A 24,857-nucleotide genomic window follows, 5' to 3' on the forward strand; every position below is an offset into this window, starting at 1 on the left:
ACATATTTTATTATATATATATATAAATATACTTTCAATTTTGGTTATACTTTTAATATACTTAATAACTTAGTAGTATGATCATACATATGTATATTTGTCTCCCATCAGACTATGAGCCTCTTGAGTGTAGGGAATAGATCTGGTTCATCCTTGCCCCTCCACTGCCTAGCACAGTGCCTGCTGGCCAAGAAGTGGGCAATTAAGAACTGTTCTGATTTTATAAGAAAAAACAAAACTATAAATTTTCAAAGGTGGTGTTTTCCTTGTTAAGGCCTAAACGAATGTTTAACATCAGAAGTATAATTTTAACAGGACAGTAAGATTGTCTAATTGTTGTATTTCACATAGGCTTCCCTAGACCCCTCAAAATACTTCATAAAGTTATTTTCTAATTAAAATAATTTTTAAAAACTTTTATATTTCCATATGTAAAGTTATGCTATTCAGAAAAGCACATCAAACAAAATCTGTATCACCTTTGGTAGGATTACAGCAGATAACCCTTAGTAATTCTAACCCACATCCCTTTTATCTTTGTCTAAAAAAAATCAAACCAAAACAAACAAACAACAAAAATGAGGTGAAAAGTTAAAGTAGAATAATAGCCTGCGTACACAGTTTTTTTTTCCTTCCCGCTGTTTTTCTCGTGAATGTACGCAATTGGTAATTAAATATATTTCTGCTGGTCTTGTGGCCATATGCCTACAATATGTAAAAATACATTTGCGCTTTTTCTCCCGCTCCGTTCCTTTTGTTCCCAGTGCTGACTGCTGTCAGAGTGAACGGTCCAGATTCCCGTGTGCTGGTATCCATGGGCTGCATCTTGCCAAGCTGCCAGTCTGGAGCGTCACACCTTACTGCCTTTAAAGATTGCCCTGCAGAGATAGAGGGAAATGGCAATTTTTACATGATGCAGTCTGGCGACCCAGGAGATTTGAAGTCAGAACTGGTGCCAAGATTTACCCAGGAGAGAAAGCAGAGGCAAAAACAGCAAACCTGGGCCAAAATGAAAAAAAAAGAGAGAGAGAAGAAGAAAAAGGAAGAGGAAGGCTGGGGGGCTGGGGAAACCATAGTCAACTCTCCTGGGGGCAGGCAGGGAGTTGGGTGTGTGGAGTGGTTCTCTCAAAAGGCCAGAACTTAAGGCCACTGAGTGGGTGATGGCCCTGTTATTAGGAGTGCGTGTGTTCTAAAGAAAGTCAAAGGGAAGAGGTCGGCTTTTTTTGTATGCCCTAAATTGTAGTAGATTGCAGAATGTAAATGAGACAATTATTACACCAACGCTCATCAAGCTGGGCTGGAAAGACTTCAATAGCCTGATGAATATGCATGCAAATTTGTTAATTAAGTTAATTATTCTGCTGAAAATTCATTTGTCTTCCAAGGACATTTTCCCAATGATTTTAACATGCTAGCGCCATTAGTCATGCTCCATGCTATTTAACATTACTTTTTGTCCACTTTCTTTACCCACCACCTTTTTTTTTAATATTTTAAAGTTTTAAAAACAGTTGATCGGTTCTTTTAACTGACCCCAGCAATGTTGGAAGATTCCTAGAGCCAGCTCTGTAGGCATTCTTGGAAGCACGTTTCAATTAAATATTTCCTTGATATATAAAATGTCTGCAAAATGTCACATTGGTGGGGAGGAGAAGGGCTCTATCTGGGATCATTAAAGCTAGAATTTGAATCGTTCTCCATCGTGACTGTAAGAGGTAATCTGTCCCTGCTGTGGGTGATTTCCCCAGCTCTGAGTGTGACTTGATGCATGGGTTTACCTGACTGTGGGAAGAGCAGTGATTCTAGCCTCCTCCGTCCTCCCGCTGCAAGGCAAGACCCAGGGAGCAGTGTGTTCAAACAGGAACCAGTCCTGTGATACTTTCCTGTCACTCGTGAGGGCCCAAACGTGTTACCATGGCAACAAAGGGGAAGAGTATCTTTAAAATCACATCTAAATAGCAAATTGAGATATTTGAAAGAAGCAGTCGAGTTTAATTTTATTAGCCAACAGTAGCCCAAAGAAAGTAGCATAGTGTTTTGTTTTTTTTTAAATAGCATGTTATTTTACTGGATAGAGCAGGTTTATTTAATTGAGGCCTTCACTGTGGGCCTTAAAATTAATCTCTTTGAAGGTTGGGATGAGCTTTTTTCAACCAGATTCTTTTTTTTTTTTCTTTTTAAGATTTTTATGATGTGAAACATTTTTAAAATCTTTATTGAATTTGTTGCAATATTTTTTCTGTTTGATTTTTTGGCCTTAATGGATGCAGAATCTTAGATCCTTGACCAGGGATCAAACCTGCCTCCTCTGCATTGCAAGGCAAAGCCTTAACCACTGGACCACCAGGGAAGACCTTCAGCTAGACTCTTGATCTTCAGGCACATAGACACACAGGAAGCAGCCTATACAGATCTCCCAAAAAATCTACGTACAGAGATTATAGCTCCCCAACCCAACTCAAATATCTGAACCTGAGGTCTGATAAATGCAAGAGTCCTTAGTGGGATGATAAAATAAATATTTGAAATCAAGTCTATTGCAGAAAATCAGAGGACTGTGATTGTTCACATATATTAAGCAGTCATATTTCAAAAAGAAACATTAACCTAGGCAACACGCCATGGAGCTGCCACACACAGGCTTATAGGCTCTTCTTGAATTGATATATTTTCTTTGGAAAGAAGGTAAATTCAGATTCTCCCCCACCTTTAGTCATCCTAAAAAAAAACCTCTCCAATATGGTTCAGGTTACAACCTGTATCTTCACCATTAGGGTTGGTCAGACTTGTTTGGAGCCAGGCTAACAGAAAGGGGATTAAATAACAAAGACAACAAGATTTAATTGATAGAGTTAAAGAAAAATTAATTGGTGTGCTATCTTTTTCAAGCCATTCGTATATATTTTATACAGTATGAATGGCACACTGTGTCACATAGATCGTAAACCAATTAAAACCATACTTCTAACCCTCTAATTTCTATAATTCCATCTGTTTTAGAAGGTTTAATTAGTGAAGTTACAAAAGCCAAATATATTTGAATATTTTGAAAGCAGGCTGAACAGCAAAAACTGAAAAGTTCCCATAAACATTTACCCACACAACCATGCACATTTCATGAGAATGTACTTCAGATTAAAATATGAATTTTTCTAAACTTTACCAACAATAAACATGTGCAAAGAAAATAATGATCATATGTTAGGCTGTATAAATTAATTCAGGTTTTTTTTTCTGTTTTTCATCAAGTTTCTAGAATGATTTCTTCTGATGAAAACCCCATATCTGTCATTTCATCTCAACTGTGGGCCACAAGGAGATAGAGCTAGAAAAAACTAAAAATATTGAACACTCTCCCTTAAATACTCTTTCCATAGGTTTATAAGAGAGGTTTACCATTTTACAAGTGGAAGGGAATTTTTCTCAGAGGTATTAAAAAAACACATTCAGCCTGCCAGTAATCTATTTTTGAGAAATAAAAGTATAGGGAAGTTATGTCATCTTTAAAGACTGAACACAAAATCCAAAGCTACAGAGTAAAGAACTCAACCCATTTCTCTACTGTGAAAGGAAAATGTGATTTTTCATTTTTAAAACAATGGGTCAACGTAGAAGGCCTTGCTGTTTTCTTTGGTTTAAATGCTGTGCTGTGCAGCTGCGTGTGGTTGGGGGCCTCATCTGGCCACAGTCACCGATGACTGACAGGGACGGGGACAACGTGACGCATGATGTCCTGTCCCATCAAAATGCTCGCTTTACCATGATTGTGACTCCGTGGGTGTCCAGCTCTGTTTTTCCTTTCAATTGGATTTCTGACATGTAACGAGGTGTAATTAATATGCTTGTCTTTTTCATTACCAGAAATATGTTGAATATAGTTTATTATTAATTCAGCTCCTAATCCATACTACCTGAACAAACTACTTTTGCTTCCATTTGTACTGTATAATGTCAACTGGGGAAAATGGCTAATAAGGGGAAAGGGGAATCAATTTGACTCTGAGTGTGCACATCGTGCTGGAAAACTACCCTTTATTGAGGATCTAACATATGATGACCGCTTTATGTGCGTCATCTCTTTAATCCTTGCATCAACCATCCAAGAAAAGAGTAATTAGCCCCATTTGACAAGTGAACATAGGAAAATCCAAAGAAATCCAGTCAATGTATTACTTGCTCAAGTAATAAAAAACAAAGAAATGAAAAACTCCAGTAACAAGCACAGGAGTAAACTTTGGAGCCAGAAAACATATCCAGATTGTTTATTTTGCCCCGAAGCTTTTAAGGATGCTAATGTACCTGGCTACTACTACCATTTTTAAAAGCTCAGCTTGGAAGGCCGGAATACATCCAACACCTAATATTTTTATTATGTGACAGCATTTACTTTAATTATAAAACATCAATACTATCTGGACTTCCTATCTTTATTCATTTTACTGTATTGTATTACTTTTTACTCTCTTATGACCTTCCTATCTTTAAAAGGATTATCTTTGCCACTCTGATGTATTTTGAGTTTAAAAAACTGGGAATCTTCCCAAGAAAGAGGTTAAATAGATTTTGTTTGTAAATAGTTCAGCAGTTGCGGGAGGCATCTGTTACTTTTTTGCCTCACCTGCGCTTCTCTTTCTTTGGCTTCGTACTTCCTCCCCACCTGCCATGGACCTGTCGTCAGGAGACCCACCTCCATACCCTGCCCTTTTTCAGAGTCCTGAAGATGGGGAATGATAATGTATGTCAGAGGAAAAAGTTTCTTTCTCCTTCTAAAATGATGATTAATAAGGGTCTGTAGAGCCACCGGGGACATCTTGTTTCTGTGCTGATGAAACAAACATATTGAGAAGTAAGGGAGAAAGAGATAGGAGAGAGAGGGGGTGGCAAAAGTCAGAAAATCAATGTTGGCTCAGCTTCTCTGAAACTTAGTGACAGGAGCCTAAAAGTTCTCTCTCTCTTAGTCTCTCTCTTTGTCTCTTTCTCTGGCTACTTTGAGTTGGCTAATTATCCTAATATAGGCATCTGCAAAAGTCAGCAGCATTATTGTGCACCAGTTGCACCAATTTATATTCCTTAATTCTGCAGGGTTCTTTTATTCAAAATTTCCAAAGATAATTATGGATAATATCTCAAAAGATTTATGTGTGTTGATTTTAAAAGGATATTCCATGAGCCCATCTTTAATTATCTGTCATTTTTTGTCATTGACTTTATCTACCAAATATTTAATAATCCTGAGGAATCTTTCATTCACCACAGCAATGTATCAATTTGTATATATATGGAACAGTTGAGTTTCTATACTAGAGAGATTGGCCATGAGACAAAACTAAGTTTTTTTATAGTCCATGCCCAATCTGACATTTGGCAATACTCATTGTGGGATGCTGTAAGATAATTCAGACCAAAGAATACATTTTGTGGCAAAATAAGCATCAGCTAGTTAGTTAGTTGGTTAGTGTAACTAATGCTAACAATATGCACAATCCTGGCCTGAAGTCTTCATATTTCTCAGTAGCTATATTTGCAATAATTATTCAAATAATTGACACCTACCCAAATCACTTTATCTGAATGTAGTCTTTATTATTTACATACCAGATGTTCCTTGAAACAAAGTCAGTTTCCTTTCTTTGTTGTTGTCGTTCAGTCACTAAATCACATCTGACTCACTCTCTAAGTCATATCTGACTCTTTGTGACCCCATGGACCGAAGCACGCCAGGCTTCCCTGTCCTTCACTATCTCCTGAAGTTTGCTCAAACTCAGGTCCATTGAGTCAGTGATGCCATCCAACCATCTCATTCTCTGTTGTCCCTTCTCTTCCTGCCTTCAATTTTTCCCAGCATTTTCCAATGAGTCGGCTCTTCACATCAGGTGGCCGGAATATTGGAGCTTCAGCTTTAGCATCAGTCCTTCCAATGAATATTCAAGTTGATTTCCTTTAATATTGACTGGTTTAATCTCCTATTTTTTTTAAAAAAGTACTACATATCTCTTACGTGCAATGTACTGTGTTGAATGTTTATAGGGTTTGCGTAGACAGCTCATGGAGCAAATGTGGACCCTGCCCTTTCATATTAAGAATAAGTTCAGGAATTTATGATATTTACACAAAAAAGTGAGACATGCTGCAGAGATGGGTGTTAGGGCTGGATGGTGCCTCCTAAAATCTATATGTTGAAGCCCTAAACCCCAGAACCTCAGAATTTAACTGTATTTGGACAGAGGGTCTTTAAAAAGATAATTAAGTTAAAATGAGGTAATTCGGATGGACCTTAATCCAATATGACTGCTGTCCATTTACAGGGAGGAGATTAGGACATGATACATACTGAGGGAAGACCAGGCGGGGACACAGGAGAAGACCACCATCTCTAGGCCAAGGAGAGGGGACTCAGAAGAATCTAACCCTGGAAACACCTTAATCTCAGGCTTCTAAGCCTCCAGATACATGAGAAAATTAATTTCTGTTGTTTAAATTCTCCGGTGGCAGCTCTGGTAAACTAATAAAATAGATTTAAAAAAAAAAAAAAAAAACTACATGAATTCAGAGAACTGGAAGCTTCTTTCCAGCTGGGAGCCTTGGAGAAAGCTTTATCTAGGTGACTTTTGCAATGGCATCTAGGTAGCTTCTGTAATGGCCTTTGGAGTGGAAAATGGCCACATGTAGCTGGAGGAGCTGGGTGTTTTTCACAGTGGATAGAGCATGTCAAGCACACAGTTGCAGGAAGACAGATGAGCTAGCTGCGGCAGAGTGGGAGTAAAGACTGAAAGTGTAGGCTGAGGCCAAAAAGCAAGCTTGGGTTTTAGGCTGGATGCAAAGGAAAGCCATTGAAATATCTTGACAACACTGTAACAATATCATAGTCATGCATGAAAATGTTAATCTGGAAGTCAGGTAATAATCAGTTGGAAGAGGAAAGCATTTTGAATCACAGCAGAATGGCTGGCAGCCCAATGCTGTAGAAGTAGGACAGTGAAGAAGAAGAGTTAGAAAAGACAGACACTGAAGAGGTAAAGCCACTGGGACTCAGCACATGGCTCTGCTGTGGGAAGCAGGGGAAGAAAAAAGAACTGAAGAGCTGAGAGACCACCAGGAGATTTTGATTGGGATCTAGGAAGATGGGATGATGGAATTAATTGCAGAAATAGGAAGAGAGCAGAAAAGCAGATTTAGGAAGGATGATGACCAGTACAGTTTTAGAGCAACCACAATTTGAAATGTGGTTGGAGATACAGAAATGTAGATAAGTAAATTGGAATACATATAGGGATACATTGGATGCAATCTCAAAAATGACAGAATGATCTCTGTTCGTTTCCAAGGCAAACCATTCAATATCACAGTAATCCAAGTCTATGCCCCAACCAGTAATGCTGAAGAAGCTGAAGTTGAATGGTTCTATGAAGACCTACAAAACCTTTTAGAACTAACACCCAAAAAAGATGTCCTTTTCATTATAGGGGACTGGAATGCAAAAGTAGGAAGTCAAGAAACACCTGGAGTGACAGGCAAATTTGGCCTTGGAATACAGAATGAAGCAGGGCAAAGACTAATAGAGTTTTGCCAAGAAAATGCACTGGTCATAGCAAACACCCTCTTCCAACAACACAAGAGAAGACTCTATACATGGACATCACCAGATGGTCAACACCGAAATCAGATTGATTCTATTCTTTGCAGCCAAAGATGGAGAAGCTCTATATAGTCAGCAAAAACAAGACCAGGAGCTGACTGTGGCTCAGACCATGAACTCCTTATTGCCAAATTCAGACTGAAATTGAAGAAAGTAGGGAAAACCACTAGACCATTCAGGTATGACCTAAATCAAATCCCTTATGATTATACAGTGGAAGTGAGAAATAGATTTAAGGGCCTAGATCTGATAGATAGTGTGCCTGATGAACTATGGAATGAGGTTCATGACATTGTACAGGAGACAGGGTTCAAGACCATTCCCATGGAAAAGAAATGCAAAAAAGCAAAATGGCTGTCTGGGGAGGCCTTACAAATAGCTGTGAAAAGAAGAGAAGCGAAAAGCAAAGGAGAAAAGGAAAGATATAAACATCTGAATGCAGAGTTCCAAAGAATAGCAAGAAGAGATAAGAAAGCCTTCTTCAGCGATCAATGCAAAGAAATAGAGGAAAACAACAGAATGGAAAAGACTAGGGATCTCTTCAAGAAAATCAGAGATACCAAAGGAACATTTCATGCAAAGATGGGCTTGATAAAGGACAGAAATGGTACAGACCTAACAGAAGCAGAAGATATTAAGAAGAGGTGGCAGGAATACACAGAAGAACTGTACAAAAAAATCTTCACAACCCAGATAATCATGATGGTGTGATCACTTACCTAGAGCCAGATATTCTGGAATGTGAAGTCAAGTGGGCCTTAGAAAGCATCACTACGAACAAAGCTAGTGGAGGTGATGGAATTCCAGTTGAGCTATTCCAAATCCTGAAAGATGATGGTGTGAAAGTGCTGCACTCAATATGCCAGCAAATTTGGAAAACTCAGCAGTGGGCACAGGACTGAAAAAGGTCAGTTTTCATTCCAATCCCAAAGAAAGGCAATGCCAAAGAATGCTCAAACTACCGCACAATTGCACTCATCTCACACGCTAGTAAAGTAATGCTCAAAATTCTCCAAGCCAGGCTTCAGCAATATGTGAACCGTGAACTTCCTGATATTCAAGCTGGTTTTAGAAAAGGCAGAGGAACCAGAGGTCAAATAGCCAACACCCGCTGGATCATGGAAAAAACAAGAGAGTTCCAGAAAAACATCTATTTCTGCTTTATTGACTATGCCAAAGCCTTTGACTGTGTGGATCACAATAAACTGTGGAAAATTCTGAAAGAGATGGGAATACTAGACCACCTGATCTGCCTCTTGAGAAATCTGTATGCAGGTCAGGAAGCAACAGTTAGAACTGGACATGGAACAACAGACTGGTTCCAAATAGGAAAAGGAGTATGTCAAAGCTGTATATTGTCACCCTGCTTATTTAACCTATATGCAGAGTACATCATGAGAAACGCTGGACTGGAAGAAACACAAGCTGGAATCAAGATTGCTGGGAGAAATATCAATAACCTCAGATATGCAGATGACACCACCCTTATGGCAGAAAGTGAAGAGGAACTAAAAAGCCTCTTGATGAAAGTGAAAGAGGAGAGTGAAGAAGTTGGCTTAAAGCTCAACATTTAGAAAACAAAGATCATGGCATACGGTCCCACCACTTCATGGGAAATAGATGGGGAAACAGTGGAAACAGTGTCAGACTTTATTTTTCTGGGCTCCAAAATCACTACGGATGGTGACTGCATCCATGAAATTAAAAGACATTTACTCCTTGGAAGGAAAGTTATGACCAACCTAGATAGCATATTCAAAAGCAGAGACATTACTTTGCCAACAAAGGTTCGTCTGGTCAAGGCTATGGTTTTTCCTGTGGTCATGTATGGATGTGAGACTTGGACTGTGAAGAAGGCTGAGCGCCGAAGAATTGATGCTTTTGAACTGTGGTGTTGGAGAAGACTCTTGAGAGTCCCTTGGACTGCAGGGAGATCCAACCAGTCCATTCTGAAGGAGATCAGCCCTGGGATTTCTTTGGAAGGACTGATGCTAAAGCTGAAACTCCAGTACTTTGGCCACCTCATGCGAAGAGTTGACTCATTGGAAAAGACTCTGATGCTGGGAGGGATTGGGGGCAGGAGGAGAAGGGGACGCCAGAGGATGAGATGGATGGATGGCATCACTGACTCAATGGACGTGAGTCTGAGTGAACTCCAGGAGTTGCTGATGGACAGGGAAGCCTGGTGTGCTGCAATTCATGGGGTTGCAAAGAGTCAGACACGACTGGGCGACTGATCTGATCTGATATATATATTATTTATGACATAATATATATATTATGTATATACACATATATATGAGCCACCAGGGAAGCATTATATATTTATTAATACACATATATATGTGTATTATATGCACACAGTCTTTGGACGTGTATAACATATTGGTTTCTGGAAAAGTTTGCTTAGACATAAGGGTGAAGATACAGATTTTGGATCATCACTGGAACCACAAGTGAGGTTGAATTGCCAAGAGAAACAGAAAAGAAGTTTGGGCAAAGCATGCAGGGAGCATTTAAGGATTTAGGGTCAAAATAGAAGTAGATGGTGCATTCTTTGGAAAGGTAAGAGAAAAGCTTTTACTTGTTGAAAAATCTCTACCCAGCCACCATAGTTGTTCCAGAACCTTGAAAAAAATCCAAGTATATCCATTTAAATAATTCATTTAAATGGATTAAATATATTTAAATGATTATCCATTTAAATAACCAAAATTTTCAATGGAACAGATGAAAGGATTCCCCCTGTTCTAGACAATAAAGTAGATCCATTTTTACTTGCATTATCAGAAGAGGAAATAGGAATCTTAATTTCTTCTTAGCTATAATAAATCTAAATAAAAATATCAAAAATCAAAGAACTTAGTGGCTACTAAGCTATCATTAGCCTCAAATTTTCTTTAAGGAAAACAAATTTGTTTTCATAAAATTTGAAGAAAAAAATTCAAATGCAGCTACATTGAGTATTGGTCCTAGAAGTGATTCAACCTAGCCTCTTTCTCCCAGGAATCTGCTGCTGCTGCTGCTAAGTCACTTCAGTCATGTCCGACTCTGTGCAACCCCATAGACGGCAGCCCAGCAGGCTCCCCCGTGCCTGGGATTCTCCAGGAAAGAACACTGGAGTGGGTTTCCATTTCCTTCTCCAGTGCATGAAAGTGAAAAGTGAAAGTGAAGTCGCTCAGTCGTGTCCAACTCTTAGCGACTTCATGGACTGCAGCCTATCAGGCTCCTCCGTCCATGGGATTTTCCAGGCAGACTTTAAATCAAAGAACAGTGGAGGTTACATTACTAAACACTGTTCTTTCTTAGGTTCATCCCATGAAAGATAGAACATTGATACAAACATCAAAGCTATAAAACTGCTCTCACTGGTACATTGCATGGTCTCTTCTCTCTGTTTCTCTCTGCACAAGGCTGACCTACCGCACTTTTGTTTAGATATCCCTGGTTAGGACCACATGCAAGGACCACCCAGTGCCCACCTTATCTGCTGAGGGCAGAATCTACACATGTGATTGCCAGGGTCACAGTTGTGACCCCACAGGAAGTGACACTCATTGAAAGGGCCCCCAAAAGACAACTTCCTCATTGACTACAGAAGTGTCTTTAAACACTTCCTTTTCATTCCCCAATCCCCTGAGCTACAAAGAGATAATGATATTTTATATAATTGGATTTATGAGCAGTTGTAAGCTTTATAGAGTACTGAACCATCTATGCATTTTCGGCTATTGTAGACTAGAAACTCCCTAACATGGTGTCTGTTTATATGATATCTAGAAATAATTAACTAATCAATAGAATATCAATTTAATAAATTGAGTTTATTATTCTTATTGCAACATGCTTATTATTAACATCTGTCAATCATTTGCCAACAACTTAATTGGCATTTCAAATAAACCTTTAAGGCATTTATAGAGTATGAATTTACAGGGACACAGAAACCATATAATACAGTTGAAGAAAATATATCATTATTTCTCTTTTGCAAATGGAAAATTAGCGGTTAGGAAAAAAATCAAAGGCTTTGTTTTCATGGTCAAATCAGTTCACCATTATTGACCTGAGAGTGTCTATATAACCCCTTCCAAATAGAAATTGAGAGCTACTGTCAATGGAGAGTGTACATTCAATAAGTTTATTATATTTAGAAATAGGAAAGTGATGTCATGACTAGTGAGACAAGGAAAACATGAGATAGTGATAACTTCCACAGCAAAAACAGAAAGCTAGACGTTTTTCTATATTGCAGTCAATGCGAATACACTACCCCAAAATATGGCACTTTGGCATATTTTAAGCTGAAGAAGTTTGAGAAAATAGCAGAAGCAGGAAAGTCACTTTAACTTTCCTCCCAACCTACTCCCCTGAAACAGATCATAAATCCTATGTGAGATATGCTTTCCCTACACTGGAAGAAAGGAGAGCAACTTTATCTTGAAGACCAGGGGACACTGCCCAAACACACAGACCTTGCTCAGTTTCCCCCAGGTGACTGTGCTTACCTCATACTCCCTAACCTATCCCAGCTCTGCCCAGCTGCCCACTCTGCATCAAACCCAGCATAAAAATTCTGAGGTCTAACTGTTTTTTTGGGCCTTCATCTCCTTACGAAGGTTTGCATGTTACTTAAAACATATATAGTAAATTTGTGTATTTGTCTCCTGTTAATCTCTGTTAATTTAACGTTCAGACCCAGTCAGGGACCCTAAGAAGGTTGAGGGAAACTTTTTTGTTCCCTACAAAACCAGCAAGCCAAGAGAAGTAAGCATCAAGATACATTTGTTAGTGTTCAACTACAGTATACAACTTCACTGACCATCTCAGGGATGTGGTTGGAGTAGTTTGAAAGAATTTTCTTTCCACCTGGTTTATAGGACATGATACTAGCATCCTTGGAGCTCACAATAGCCTTCTGTACAAAAGCCTAACTTATTAGACTGGATGTCACAATCATCTAACATATTTCATTGCAACATTTCTTCCCATATAAAGCCTTTCTGCGTGCTTTATGTCAAGAAAATATTCTGTTTTGGATATAATGTATCTTAAATTAAATTTGTATGAAACTATACTGTCTTTTTAAGCTATGCACAGACCATGTAGTGTTCCCAATATTAAGTTTCCCTTTAAAGAAAATGCCAGCTTTGAACTTGAGGATGTGTCTACAAACACTGGTGACTCAAAGACAAAGTTGTTTAATTATAGCAGTACAAGGTATTAATATGCACCTGTTCTACAAAGATTAATTTTATTTAAACTTTTACCATAAGTGAATTGACATTGCAAGAATAAAATGGTGAAAAGGCTGCTGCAGATGCTATTTGCATTGAGGCTGGAGGTGGGTAATTGGGTCAGTTGAGTTCATATATTAAAGAATTATCTGCCAGCTACTGCGTTGGCTGTCACAGTCTGTCTCAATCAAGCATAACTGCAAATTTCCAGAAAGCTGCTATTGATCAAAATAAAAACCTATGTTTTATTTAGGTTCAAAGAGCTGGTGCTACTGTCAACTACATTTGATCACCAAGTGCATGATAGCTGAGTATTTGGTTTTACTGGACTGCAGCTTGCTAAAATTAAAAGGTCTTGGTCTCTTTGGAAATACAGATAGGTTTGATTATTTGACTCAGTTTGAGAACAAAAAGTGATGTTGAAGGAATGAATGTTCCTTTGATAATGTTCCATTTCCAAATAAGACAGCTTCCCAAGTGGCTCAGTAGTAAAGAATCTGCCTGGCAGTACAAAAGACACAGGAGACAGGAGACGTGGGTTTGATCTCTGGGTCGGGAAGATCCCCTGGAGAAGGGAATGGCAACCTACTCTAGTATTCTTGCTTGGAGAACCCCATGGACAGAGGAGCCTGATAGGCTACATATACAGTCCATGGGGTGGCAAAGAGTCAAACACAACTGAGAAACTGAGCATCACACACATCTCCAAATAAACAGGAGGAAACAAAAACAAGCAGTAACTGATATATCAATATAAAAACAGTTGAACCCCACCCCACAAATTTCTGACTTCCATAATTAATCTACATTTCCTGAAGACACACATGTTTTTCCTCATTGTCTGTTTAACTGGCTCAAAAACAGTACTGCCATGGACAGCCTCCCTTGTTAGAGGAAACAATTACTTGGTAGTATTGGTTATTTTAATGGACATATCACTTTAAATGAAGCCATCACATCTGTTCCACCTCCTAATTACAAATGCAAAAGAAATACAATCCACCAATGCATCATAAAAAAAGTAAAACATAAGTGATTTAAATGCATATGGATGTTCCTAAGTCAACGCAGCATGCAATCTGCTATGTTTTTTACATGTTCTGAGCACAAATCAGATGGAAAACCTGTTCTCTGATGAAATGTGATTTCTTCTCCCTGGATAAGTTTGGTGCTGTATGGAAGCAATGGTTGCCACACACAATCTGCAGACTACATTGCCATGCTCACCAGTGTTCTTCGCTAAACTCTTCCTGGGAACTAAAATTTTATGATTCATGTGATGGGTCACACCACTCTGATGCAGGTTGAGTACAAAAATATACTAATCTAGTGTATTGAGGAGATTTTCAGTGATATGTTAAGAATAATTTATTTTTCTATCTTCCTTCCTAAAGGAAGAGTATTTTATAGTGTTACCCAACTGTCCTTGCCCAAGGAGGTGATCAGTGGTACTTACTACTTAGAGAATTAATAATAATAATAGAGTAGACATTGGTAATTATGATACTATTTTCTTGTTTCTATTAAAGAAATAATCCTATTTAAAGAAAACATTTGAATGGGGTCAGTTTTTTTGACCTCTGAGTGGAGCAGGAAGGCAAGAATTTGGTTAGAATCAGAGATCAAAAAAGGCAATGATGGTGATTTAGTCATTAAGTCATGCCTGACACTTGCGACCCCATGGACTGTAGCCCGCCAGGCTCCTCTGTCCATGGAATTCTCCAGCCAAGAATACTGGAATGGGTTGCCATTTCCTTCTCCAGGGAATCTTCTCGACCCAGGGACTGAACCCAGATCTCTTATCAGGCGATTCTTTACCACTGAGCCACCAGAGAAACCCCCAAAATGCAATACTCCTGATTTAATTAGACAAAGCAGCATAATCAGAAGACCGTGACATCGATTAAAATTAACAATCCAATCTTAAATGTTAAGAAAATGTTATCATAGCTCTGCCTTAATCAAGGTCGGATTTATCCAATTTCTTTTTTTTTTTTTTTTTTTTTTCACTTCACACTTTTGGCTGTGCTGGGTCTTCTTTGCTGTGCAGGCCTTTCTCTAGTTGTGGCTAGCAGAGGCTTATCTCTACTTGTGATGCAAAAGCTTTTCACTGTGGTGGTTTCTCCTATTACATACACCCTAGAGTATGAACTCTAGGGTGCCCAGGATTCCATAATAGCATGCACAGACATAGTTGCTCCGTGGCATGTGGGGTTTTCCAAGAGCAAGGATCAAAGCCATGTCTCTTGCATTGGTAGGTGGACTCTTTATCACTGAGCCACTGGGGAAGCCCCATTCAATTTCTTTTACCCACTTTTCACCAGGGCAGGAAGTGTTGGTGGCATGCAGATGGACTTCAGTTCCCCCTCTGCTAAGAAGTAGGCAACTCAAGAGCAGAGGCTATGTTTCATCAATCAGTGTGTTCCATTCCTGAAAACAGACCCATAGCTGAGAATAGAACTGGTATATATATTCAGTTCAGTTCAGTCGCTCAGTCGTGTCCCACTCTTTGTGACCGCATGAATCGCAGCACGCCAGGCCTCCCTGTCCATCACCAACTCCCGGAGTTCACCCAAACTCATGTCCATCAAGTCCTTGATGCCATCCAGCCATCTCATCCTCTGTCGTCCCCTTCTCCTTCCATCCCCAATCCCTCCCAGCATCAGGGTCTTTTCCAATGAGTCAACTCTTCGCATGAGGTGGCCAAAGTACTGGAGTTTCAGCTTTAGCATCAGTCCTTCCAATGAACATCCAGGACTGATCTCCTTCAGAATGGACTGGTTGGATCTCCTTGCAGTCCAAGGGACTCTCAAGAGTCTACTCCAACACCACAGTTCAAAAGCATCAATTCTTCGGCTCTCAGCTTTCTTCACAGTCCAACTCTCACATCCATACATGACCACTGGAAAAACAATAGCCTTGACTAGACGGACCTTTGTTGCCAAAGTAATGTCTCTACTTTTTAATATGCTATCTAGGTTGGTCATAACTTTCCTTCCAAGGAGTAAGCATCTTTTAATTTCATGGCTGCAATCACCATCTGCAGTGATTTTGGAGCCCAGAAAAATAAAGACTGACACTGTTTCCACTGTTTCCCCATCTAATTCCCATGAAGTGATGGCACCAGATGCCATGATCTTCGTTTTCTGAATGTTGAGCTTTAAACCAACTTTTTCACTCTCCTCTTTCACTTTCATCAAGAGGCTTTTTAGTTCCTCTTCACTTTCTGCCATAAGGGTGGTGTCATCTGCATATCTGAGATCATTGATATTTCTCCCAGCAATCTGGCAGCATTTTTGAGTGAATGAATGAATCTGAAAGTATGGATGGATAATTGACTAGTCCTGACAAAGTTCTGTTCCCAAAAGGTCATTTTAAGTGGAGTATTAAAATAAATGTTAATATAGCCTTTCCATCTGAGAGCAATTTTTCCACCTTATTAATTATTGCTAAATTTCAGAAGACCCTGTTACTATCTCTCTCCCAAAACTGAAGTGAGAACAAAATGAGATAATATGTATAAAGAACTTTAAACAGTACCTGGCCCAAAGTAAGTGCTTGGTGAATATTAGCTATAATTCTTCTGTTTACTCTTGCTGCTGCTGCTGCTGCTGCTAAGTTGCTTCAGTCGTGTCCGACTCTGTGCGACCCCATAGACGGCCTCCTACCAGACTCCTCTGTCTGTTTACTCTTACCTATACCCAAATAACTCAACCAAAGCCTGATCGATTTCTTGTCCAATAGAAAACTAATCATATTAATTATTAATACATTAAAAAACTTGAATTTGAAGTCAGGCACTGGATAAAGCCAAAGTTTCAAGTATCCTGAGTAATACATACATAAATATGCATGCATGAAGCATGCATAATTTAACAGACAATGTGATTTTCCAGGCAAGAGTACTGGAATGGGTTGCCATTTCCTTCTCCAGAGGATCTTCCCGACCCAGGGATCGAACCCCAATCTCCTGCTTTTCAGGCAGGCGCTCTACCCTCTGAGCCACCAGGGCTCCTTTACAGACAATAGACAACATAAATTTTATTGAGATGCAGTAGAGAATAAAAGTTACGAGTATGGCCTCTAGAGTTGGCCAGTTCTGCCACAGAGAAGCAACCTTGTCTCTTCCTCTCTGTGTGAGCTTAGACTTAACTTGTCTAAGTCTCTTCTTCCTCATCTGTAACATGAGAATAATAAAGAATACCATCTCCTAGGTTTGCTGTCAGTGATCCATAAGGCATAGTGCAAAGCACACTGCCTGGATCATTGTAAATACTCAATAAATATTAGTTATTATTATTACTATCACCTCTGACATCCTTTCATCACATGCTGTCAAAACTATTCAAGTGAATTCTGTCATTTTCATGAGCAAGAAGAAAATCCTGATGGAGTTTGACAAATAAGGACCCCAAAGTAAATTATTTTCTCCTTTCCATACACAACTGACTTCCTTTGATATAATTAGGAAATCTCCACATACATAGAAATGAGAAGAGACCAAACGTTCTTCACATCGGCTTGGCTTTCTAACTGCAAAAGCAGAACTCTGAGGCAATCTGATGCAGTACACAGTCCTCACAGCCTCGTGACTGGGTTCACTAATAGAGCATCAGACTGAAGCTCTGGTCTTCAACCAGCACCTGTCTGTCACTTGATTGGCATAAAAAACATATATAAACCAAAATTCTTCTTCCAAGTTTCTTCTCACTCTCCATTCCCACTGCAACATCTTCTCATCATGACCATTCAGACTGCTGGTCTCCTGGTAAGTATCTCTTCTCTAAATTACCCAAACTTTAATGCCACTATTACCCTAAAACATAGTCTAATAATATTATGTCTCTCATTGATCACTTCTATTGCTGGCTGCCCAAACAGCGACCAGCTCAGCCTCCACTATGAAATCCTCCTGGACAGCAAAATGAGTGAGAGACATTTCATACAGCTAAACAGACCCATTTTAAAAGACCATTGTCTATTCTGAGAATAAGTTCTGCTTTATGGTATAAAACATTTTTTATTTGATTGCATAATGATGGTAGGGTTTTGTTTCTTTTATTATTTGTTTGTTACTCAGTGTTTATACTAGGCAAAATAAAATATGACTACCTTATGTTGGTTTTAGAAATTTTATTAGTTTGTAAAATCCAAAGGTCTAAAAAACACTGGTGTACTGGTTGAGAGTACTGAAGCTCTTGGCAATAGACCACCAACCCCAACTGCTCTACTAACCTCTGGAGGAAATTTACTTATCCTTTGTAGATCTCTGTTTCCTTATTGACTTCATATGATTTGAGAGTAAATTAAATGAGGTATTGCCTGTTTCAGATAAGCAACATAAATGCAAGCATATGATATGCAACATTTTGTGCCTGGCTTCTTTAACTTAGCATGTTTTTGAGGTTCATCTATGTTGTAGAAATTATCAATACTTCATTCCTTTTTATGGCTGATATCCTATTGGTACATGTATACTACTATTAGCTCATTTCATCCATTGATGGACATTTGGATTATTGCAGCCACTTTGTAATCACCTTTATCATTAATGATTTCCAGATTGGTTATTCCTTTTCATTTTTATTTGCTTATTTGACTTTATAGTAAAAGACATTCAAGATCATTTGACATATTAGTTAATGTGGTAGAACCCATATTCCAAAAATGTCTTATTTCAACAGATATTTGTTCATGCAACAGCATCCTCCAAGTCACATATAATCAAACATGAGTGGCACAGTGAAATCTTTGGAGGGCAGATGGTCATATAGAGAACTTTGGTTCTGTCAACAAGAGAGCAAAGGCTCCCTCTTCATGGAACAAGCCCCATCACTGGCATGAGCTATCATGAAAGAAGTCTTTGTGTGTGGAAGGGCTCTGCCACCTCTTCTACTTCTGTCTAGCCACCCTGTCCCCTCATCACAGACCAATAGCTTGGGGACTTTTTCCCTAACTGGATAACCAACTCCTAGAAAGAAGGAAAAATAGGGTCCATACCAGAGATTATGGGGCCTGCTGAGTTGATTATGTGATTAGGAAGTAAACTAAGTCTGTGACCTCTCATATGGATTATCCCAATGTAAAGATGACATCATCACTAGCTTTATGGTGCTTTTGCCCTCCCCTTAGACTCTGCTACTTCACATGATGAATCCTGTCTCTGATACTACCTCACCTCAAAATTTGTATCTATACCTCACTGAAGGAAATGGAGATCTGGCAATGCTCCAGTTCATTTGATCAACATAGCTGGCGGAACCAGATAATTTAAGCTCCAAATTTCCCCATTAATCAAAATAGTCTGATGACGGCTACATCTGCTTTTACTTTGGGTTGTGTAGACACAGTCTAATTGTGCATTTCCTAAAAACGGAATCATATCATCTGTAACATTCATAGAGCTCTTCCTGGCCACATTTTTTCCCAGCTTGTTTGACTGAACAGATAACTCAGTAATTAAAATTCATAATCAACACATGTTGAGTATTTTTCCTCTTTCTTCTGCTTTTACAATCCCTTCCCCTGACTTCTGGGTGGTTTGCCAACTGTTCCACTTTTCAGGAGTAAATACTAGAGGTTATCTTCCCATGGGGCCACCATATTGGCCATCTTTCTCAATCCTTTTCTCTTGCCTCAACCCCCTACCCCATCGCCTTTGGAGATGGGAACTTCAGAAACATTGACAGTTCTGACTATACCTCAAAAGCTAGCAGCAGAATAAAGTAGTAAATCATCAGAGAAATAAAAAATGGAGACAACAGAGAGTCTGGTTTGAAGGGAATATATCACTGGGTTCACAGCCATGATCTTCCTTTTCAGAAGGTCTATGAGTCCTAGATAAGCCCATTACACTTGTGCCACTGAAATGAGCCTGGCCCAGGCCAACTTTGTGTCAAATGAGGAGGAAGAGCTGCTAGGGGTGGGGGCAGGGGTTGACTGGTAGGCAGCTGCATTTGCAGTTAACAGGAGGCAAGAGGGTCCTTTGTAAAATGTTTGCCTGAGTGCACAAAACAGATACCTTCTGAAAAAGAAGACCAAGCTCATAAACCTGATTTAATTTGGGGGGGAGGGGAGTTGACCATGTGAAGGCCAAGCTCAGCTTTAGAGAACAAAACTCATGTGGCTTCTAAAGTAAACCTGAACCAAGATTATCACCAATTTCCTTCACTGGGAATGGACCTCAGAGTCAGGTCTTCTTCTGGAAGAAGATCCTTCCCCTTTAACACACCCAGAGTTTCTTTCCCCCTCAGCACTTAGGAAAGCCTTCCCCGTAAACGGATCTCTTTCATCCCCCACAATAGTCCACCTTACAGATGAAGTCACCACCAAAGTCACATCGGGATGGAGCTGCCAGCCTCTCCCATTCCATCCCCTGGAGCCTTGCTCCAGACCATGATTTGGGGCCCCAACAAGTTGCTGGTTCTTTAAAATGTTAAGCATTGAAATACAAAAGCTGTTGTTTCATAATCCAATTAGACAACCACTTTTAACTGGCTTGTGCATTTCTCCCAGACTTACCTTCATCTAAGTACACAAATGAAGATGCCTCCTCACGGTTCCAGAAATCTGTGAAGCTGAGATGGTATTTTTAACGCATTCATTTTAAACAATGTCTGTGCCGAACCACTTTTGCTCTCGCTGTTTGTGCAGGTGAGTTGCTACCGAACAGCTGAGCTCCAGATCCGACATGTGTGGCCCGGGGCGGGCCTTGGATTTTTCAAAGGGTAAGGTTTTCACACATGGCAACACCCTCAAGTGTTTTCAGTATCTGTGGCTCAGTATAGCTCCTTCATGTGGATTTCACAGACAAACAAGAGGCATCTAACAATGGAAATTCTATCACCTTATCTGTTTTACCTTCCTTCCATCTGGAAGGCACACACACACACACACACACCTGGGAAGTTCACTTTCTTCTTGAACTCCAAAAAAACTTTATAATTGCATACAGAATCTTCTTTGAGTGGTTAGAAGTGCTCTGCATTTTTCCCAAAGCCCTGAAGAAAATGCAGTCTGGAGTTCTTTACTCCAGCAGGACCTGTCTAGAAGCAGCAACATTTCCTGAAGTTCTCAGATAGATAGGTTGTTGACTTCCTAGCAAGGGAAGGCTGTGGGCCATACATACCCTTCAGGCTGCGTGAAAATGAGGGCTTGGGACCCTAGTCGTGCTAAAGAGAAACCTAAGATGGGACAGGACTGCACTTCCTCAAAGCAGGGCCGCCTGCTCAGTTCTCTGTGTGAAGAAAAAGAGGGAACTTCAGATCTCCCTAGTGTCCCTCATAGACCATGCTACCTTTGGTGGTAAAGAGTTCCCGAACATACCACTGTGGCATAAAAACTATTTTAAGCAGAGGCATTTGAGTTCCTGAAATCTCTTTTCTGCCTAAAAGCAGAGCCCCCCTCCCCAAAACAACTCAAAAGAACACAATCATCGTTAAGTCCCAGAGCTTGTAACTAGGAAGACTGACTCTTATCCTGGGAGATGAGACATTGTCATAAAACTATCATATCTCCTATCTTTTTTTTCTAAGCATCCATCCATCTTTTGCAAAAAGTCGTTTGTTTTTCCATAAGTGCTTTGCTCTCCTTTCCTTTCCCATTAAGGTGGTGTGTAAGCCCCAAGATGTAACTCACTTCCCTGAGTTACGTCTTTCTGAGCATTACCTTAAGTATGTTTTAAATCTCTGTTTCCTCTTGCTAATCTGTCTTTGGTTAGTTTAATTTGCAAGTCCTCAAGTTTTGAACATAAGAAGGTAGAGGAAAGGCTTTTCCTCCTCTACAGTGGGATCAGCATGGGTGTATCCTCCACTTGCCCATCCAGACCCACCTTCTCCTCTCTACCCTAGGAGAGTCGCCTGCATGGACCACTTCAACAGGCTCCCTTGGTTTACAGTTGGCTTTGGCCACCTGGAAGTATCAGGAAGAGCTCAGAGAAAGAAGAATGAGGTCACGGTATTTATTCCCTCCAGCGCTGTGAGGTCACCATGGACTATGTCCCTCAATTGAAAGCCCAGCTCCTGCAAGGGAGCGCACTCCACACAACTTCTTTGACTGCTTCTTCCCTTTCTGGTCTAGGGGTGAGAGAGTCTGAACTATCCCCTGGGTACTACTGTACCCCTTGAAGTTTTCTGTACCCACCTCTACCTTTGTACATGGTTTCCTAGGAACTCCTTCACATTACTCACTTTGGATGTGCTTCTTCTTACCAGAACCTTCAGGCCTATACAAGGAAGATGGAAGACAATCATAAATTGGAGGAAATTTTGGACACAATTTCATTACCTTTGAACCTAAGTCCCATCTTATAACTTGCAGCAGGGTCCCAGGGAACTTTTTCATGCTCCTTTGAGCCATGAAAGCTCAATGACTGCTCTTGCCACTTTGGCCACTGTCCTTGTGCCTACAACCGAGACAAGGCGAATAAGCAAGCAGGTAACACCACCCATATGCCAGCACTTGTGAGTAATGGGCAATCTGATCTTCTCTCTCTCTCTTTTAGCCGAGAGTTGATTAAGTCTCCCCAGGATGGAGTGAGAAGACAACTGAGACAGCACCCACCGAGTGTTCAGAAGAATCCTCTGCAGTGACTTCACCTCAGGTCTCAGGACATAGCTGCACCCTTCCCACAGAAGCCAAAGTCCCATATAACAGAGCACTCTCCATAGAGGTGGGAGGAAGGCTTTCTCTTCTCTCTTAGAAGAAAACTTTCATCAGTTCATCTTAGCCAGAGTTCTCCCTGCATCCTTTCTCCAGTAGATCTCCCAGAAAGGGGTTATCCCATCCGGGACTCTGTGTGTTAGCTGTCAATGCAGGAAGGTGGCCCCCGTACTTCTTGTCAGGTGTTATAAACAAAACAGCAGTCACCTGGCCTCCCCATGTGATAAGGCACACCTCTGGGCATGACACTCACCTGCACTGTTTTCTTATTACCTAAAGGATTCATTGGAAGGACTGATGCTGAAGCTGAAACTCCAATACTTTGGCCACCTGATGCGAAGAGCTGACTCACTGGAAAAGACCCTGATGCTGGGAAAGGTTGAAGGCAGGAGGAGAAGGGGATGACAGAGGATGAGATGGTTGGATGGCATCACCGACTCAATGGACATGAGTTTGAGCAAGCTCCAGGAGCTCGTGAAGGACAGGGAGGCCTGGTGTGCTGCAGTCCATGGGGTTGCAAAGAGTCAAATATGACTGAGCAACTGAATTGAACTGACTGAAAGGATTCCATCTAAACTCCTCCATTTGGCATACAAGGTCCACAGTGATCTGACTTCAATCTGTCCTTCTAAGCACAGCTGAAACTCCTCAACAAGCAATCAGTTAGATGATCAGAGACCTTACAGGCCAAGTCAAGGGTCTTCATTCTCCTTGTAGGCGATGGGCCCTGGGCAGCAGGGGAAATAAGATGATTCCAATAAAAAATCATCCAGACCCCAGTGTGTGGGGGAGACTAGAATGCAGGCAGCCTGTGAGGAGGGGAGGTTGGGAGGAGGGAGAATCATGACTTACTTGGAGGGTGACCTTCCCCAAGGTTAGAAGAGATTGTGAGTAAGCCTACACTCCCTAAAGAGGCGCATGTGGTATGGAACAAGCTGCTGGCAGCTCCCAGGGAGAACTGAGGGGTCAGAGTCTCAGCTGCTGCAGCCCTGCAGCCCACCCAACTCCCTATACAAGGGAAATTGAAAAAGAGGGAGAGAGCGGTTCAAAATAGGAAAAGAAGAGAAAAGAGAGATCAGTTCTTAAAAGTGAAAGACTCGAGGTTCTCCCAATGTCCTGAGTTGAGACTGATTATCACACCCTCTCTAACCTTTCTTGGCATTCCAGAAGACTGATCCAACCCTGGAGCTCAGTGAGTTGAAAGGAGAGGGACATTCAGAAGTCAGGGCTAGGCAACATGGATTCTTGTACTGGTGGGATCCCCCTGCCCTTCTGCCAGCCCATGTGCTGAGATGCTGGCAAGGATATCTGGAGACAGACACAAAGCCCCAGGGTGAGCAGAGGAGCTGAGAAACTTTGTGTCCTGACTTGGAGAGAGACTTCCACCTCCTTAGGTATGTCCCTGTCAAAGGCCTGAGGAAGCAATTCACAAAAGAAGAAATAAAATTTCACTAGCACCTGTAATATTGGATGACCTCACTACCAACAAAAAAATCAAATTAAGACATCAGTTTTCTTTGGGCTTCCCAGCTAGCACAGTGGTAGAGAACCTGCCTGTCAATGCTGATGCAGTTTCAATCCCTGGGTCAGGAAAATTCTCTGGAGGAGAAAATAGCAACCCATTCCAGTATTCTTGCCTGGAAAATTCCATGGACAGAGGAGCCTGGTGGGCTACAATCCATGGGGTTGCAAAGAATCAGATGCAACTGAGCATGCGTGCACACACACACATCTGTTTTTTTGTTTTTTGGTTTTTTTTTGCTCTATGAAACTACTAAGTGCTGAGAAAAAAGGTGATATCCAATATCAGAAAGAGTTTAAAGAAACATAGCCTAAGTCACCAGTGCTCATGTAAAATGGAACTGTCTTCCTGGTACTTTATAGCAAATATCAAAATCCTGAGAAGTGGCATACCTGTCAACCTAGCCATCTCTCTCAGTGGTTTATCCCTAATGACTAATTAAGAATGTGACCAAGGTACTTACTCTCATAGGATGACTGCCTTTTGTTCCATCCTCAATGCTCCACATCAGAGGACTGAAGATGGTATTTACCCCTCTTACCAAACAATTCCTCGTTATGTAACTGAGTGAAAAGAATACTGATTTTTTGATAAGAACATGTAGGACAAAAACATTACTTTAGTCCCACATTCCTTAACTTTTTATAGTAGGCCTTAGCTTTTGGCTTTGTTTCTATGATTCCTTCCTAGAAATAGTTCAAGTTTATACACATTTTTTAAATTGAAAAGCCTTATATAATATATACAACAAATAATTCATATGGATATGGGCCATACTCGTTAACTCAACACAGGTTAAGGT

At 40.4% G+C, this 24,857-nt stretch overlaps 1 long non-coding RNA gene across 1 annotated transcript; it reads right to left on the minus strand.

The window, feature by feature from the left end:
• Positions 1 to 74: 74 nt before the first annotated feature.
• On the minus strand, positions 75 to 22,685 carry LOC129658567 (uncharacterized). Its single transcript, XR_008717416.1, has 3 exons — positions 22,435 to 22,685; positions 22,062 to 22,096; positions 75 to 878 (listed from the first exon to the last, which is right to left on the minus strand). It is a non-coding gene; the product is annotated as an uncharacterized LOC129658567 (long non-coding RNA).
• Positions 22,686 to 24,857: the final 2,172 nt, after the last annotated feature.

This window comes from Bubalus kerabau, chromosome 8 (genome assembly GCF_029407905.1).
Source record: "Bubalus kerabau isolate K-KA32 ecotype Philippines breed swamp buffalo chromosome 8, PCC_UOA_SB_1v2, whole genome shotgun sequence".
NCBI lineage: Eukaryota > Metazoa > Chordata > Mammalia > Artiodactyla > Bovidae > Bubalus > Bubalus kerabau.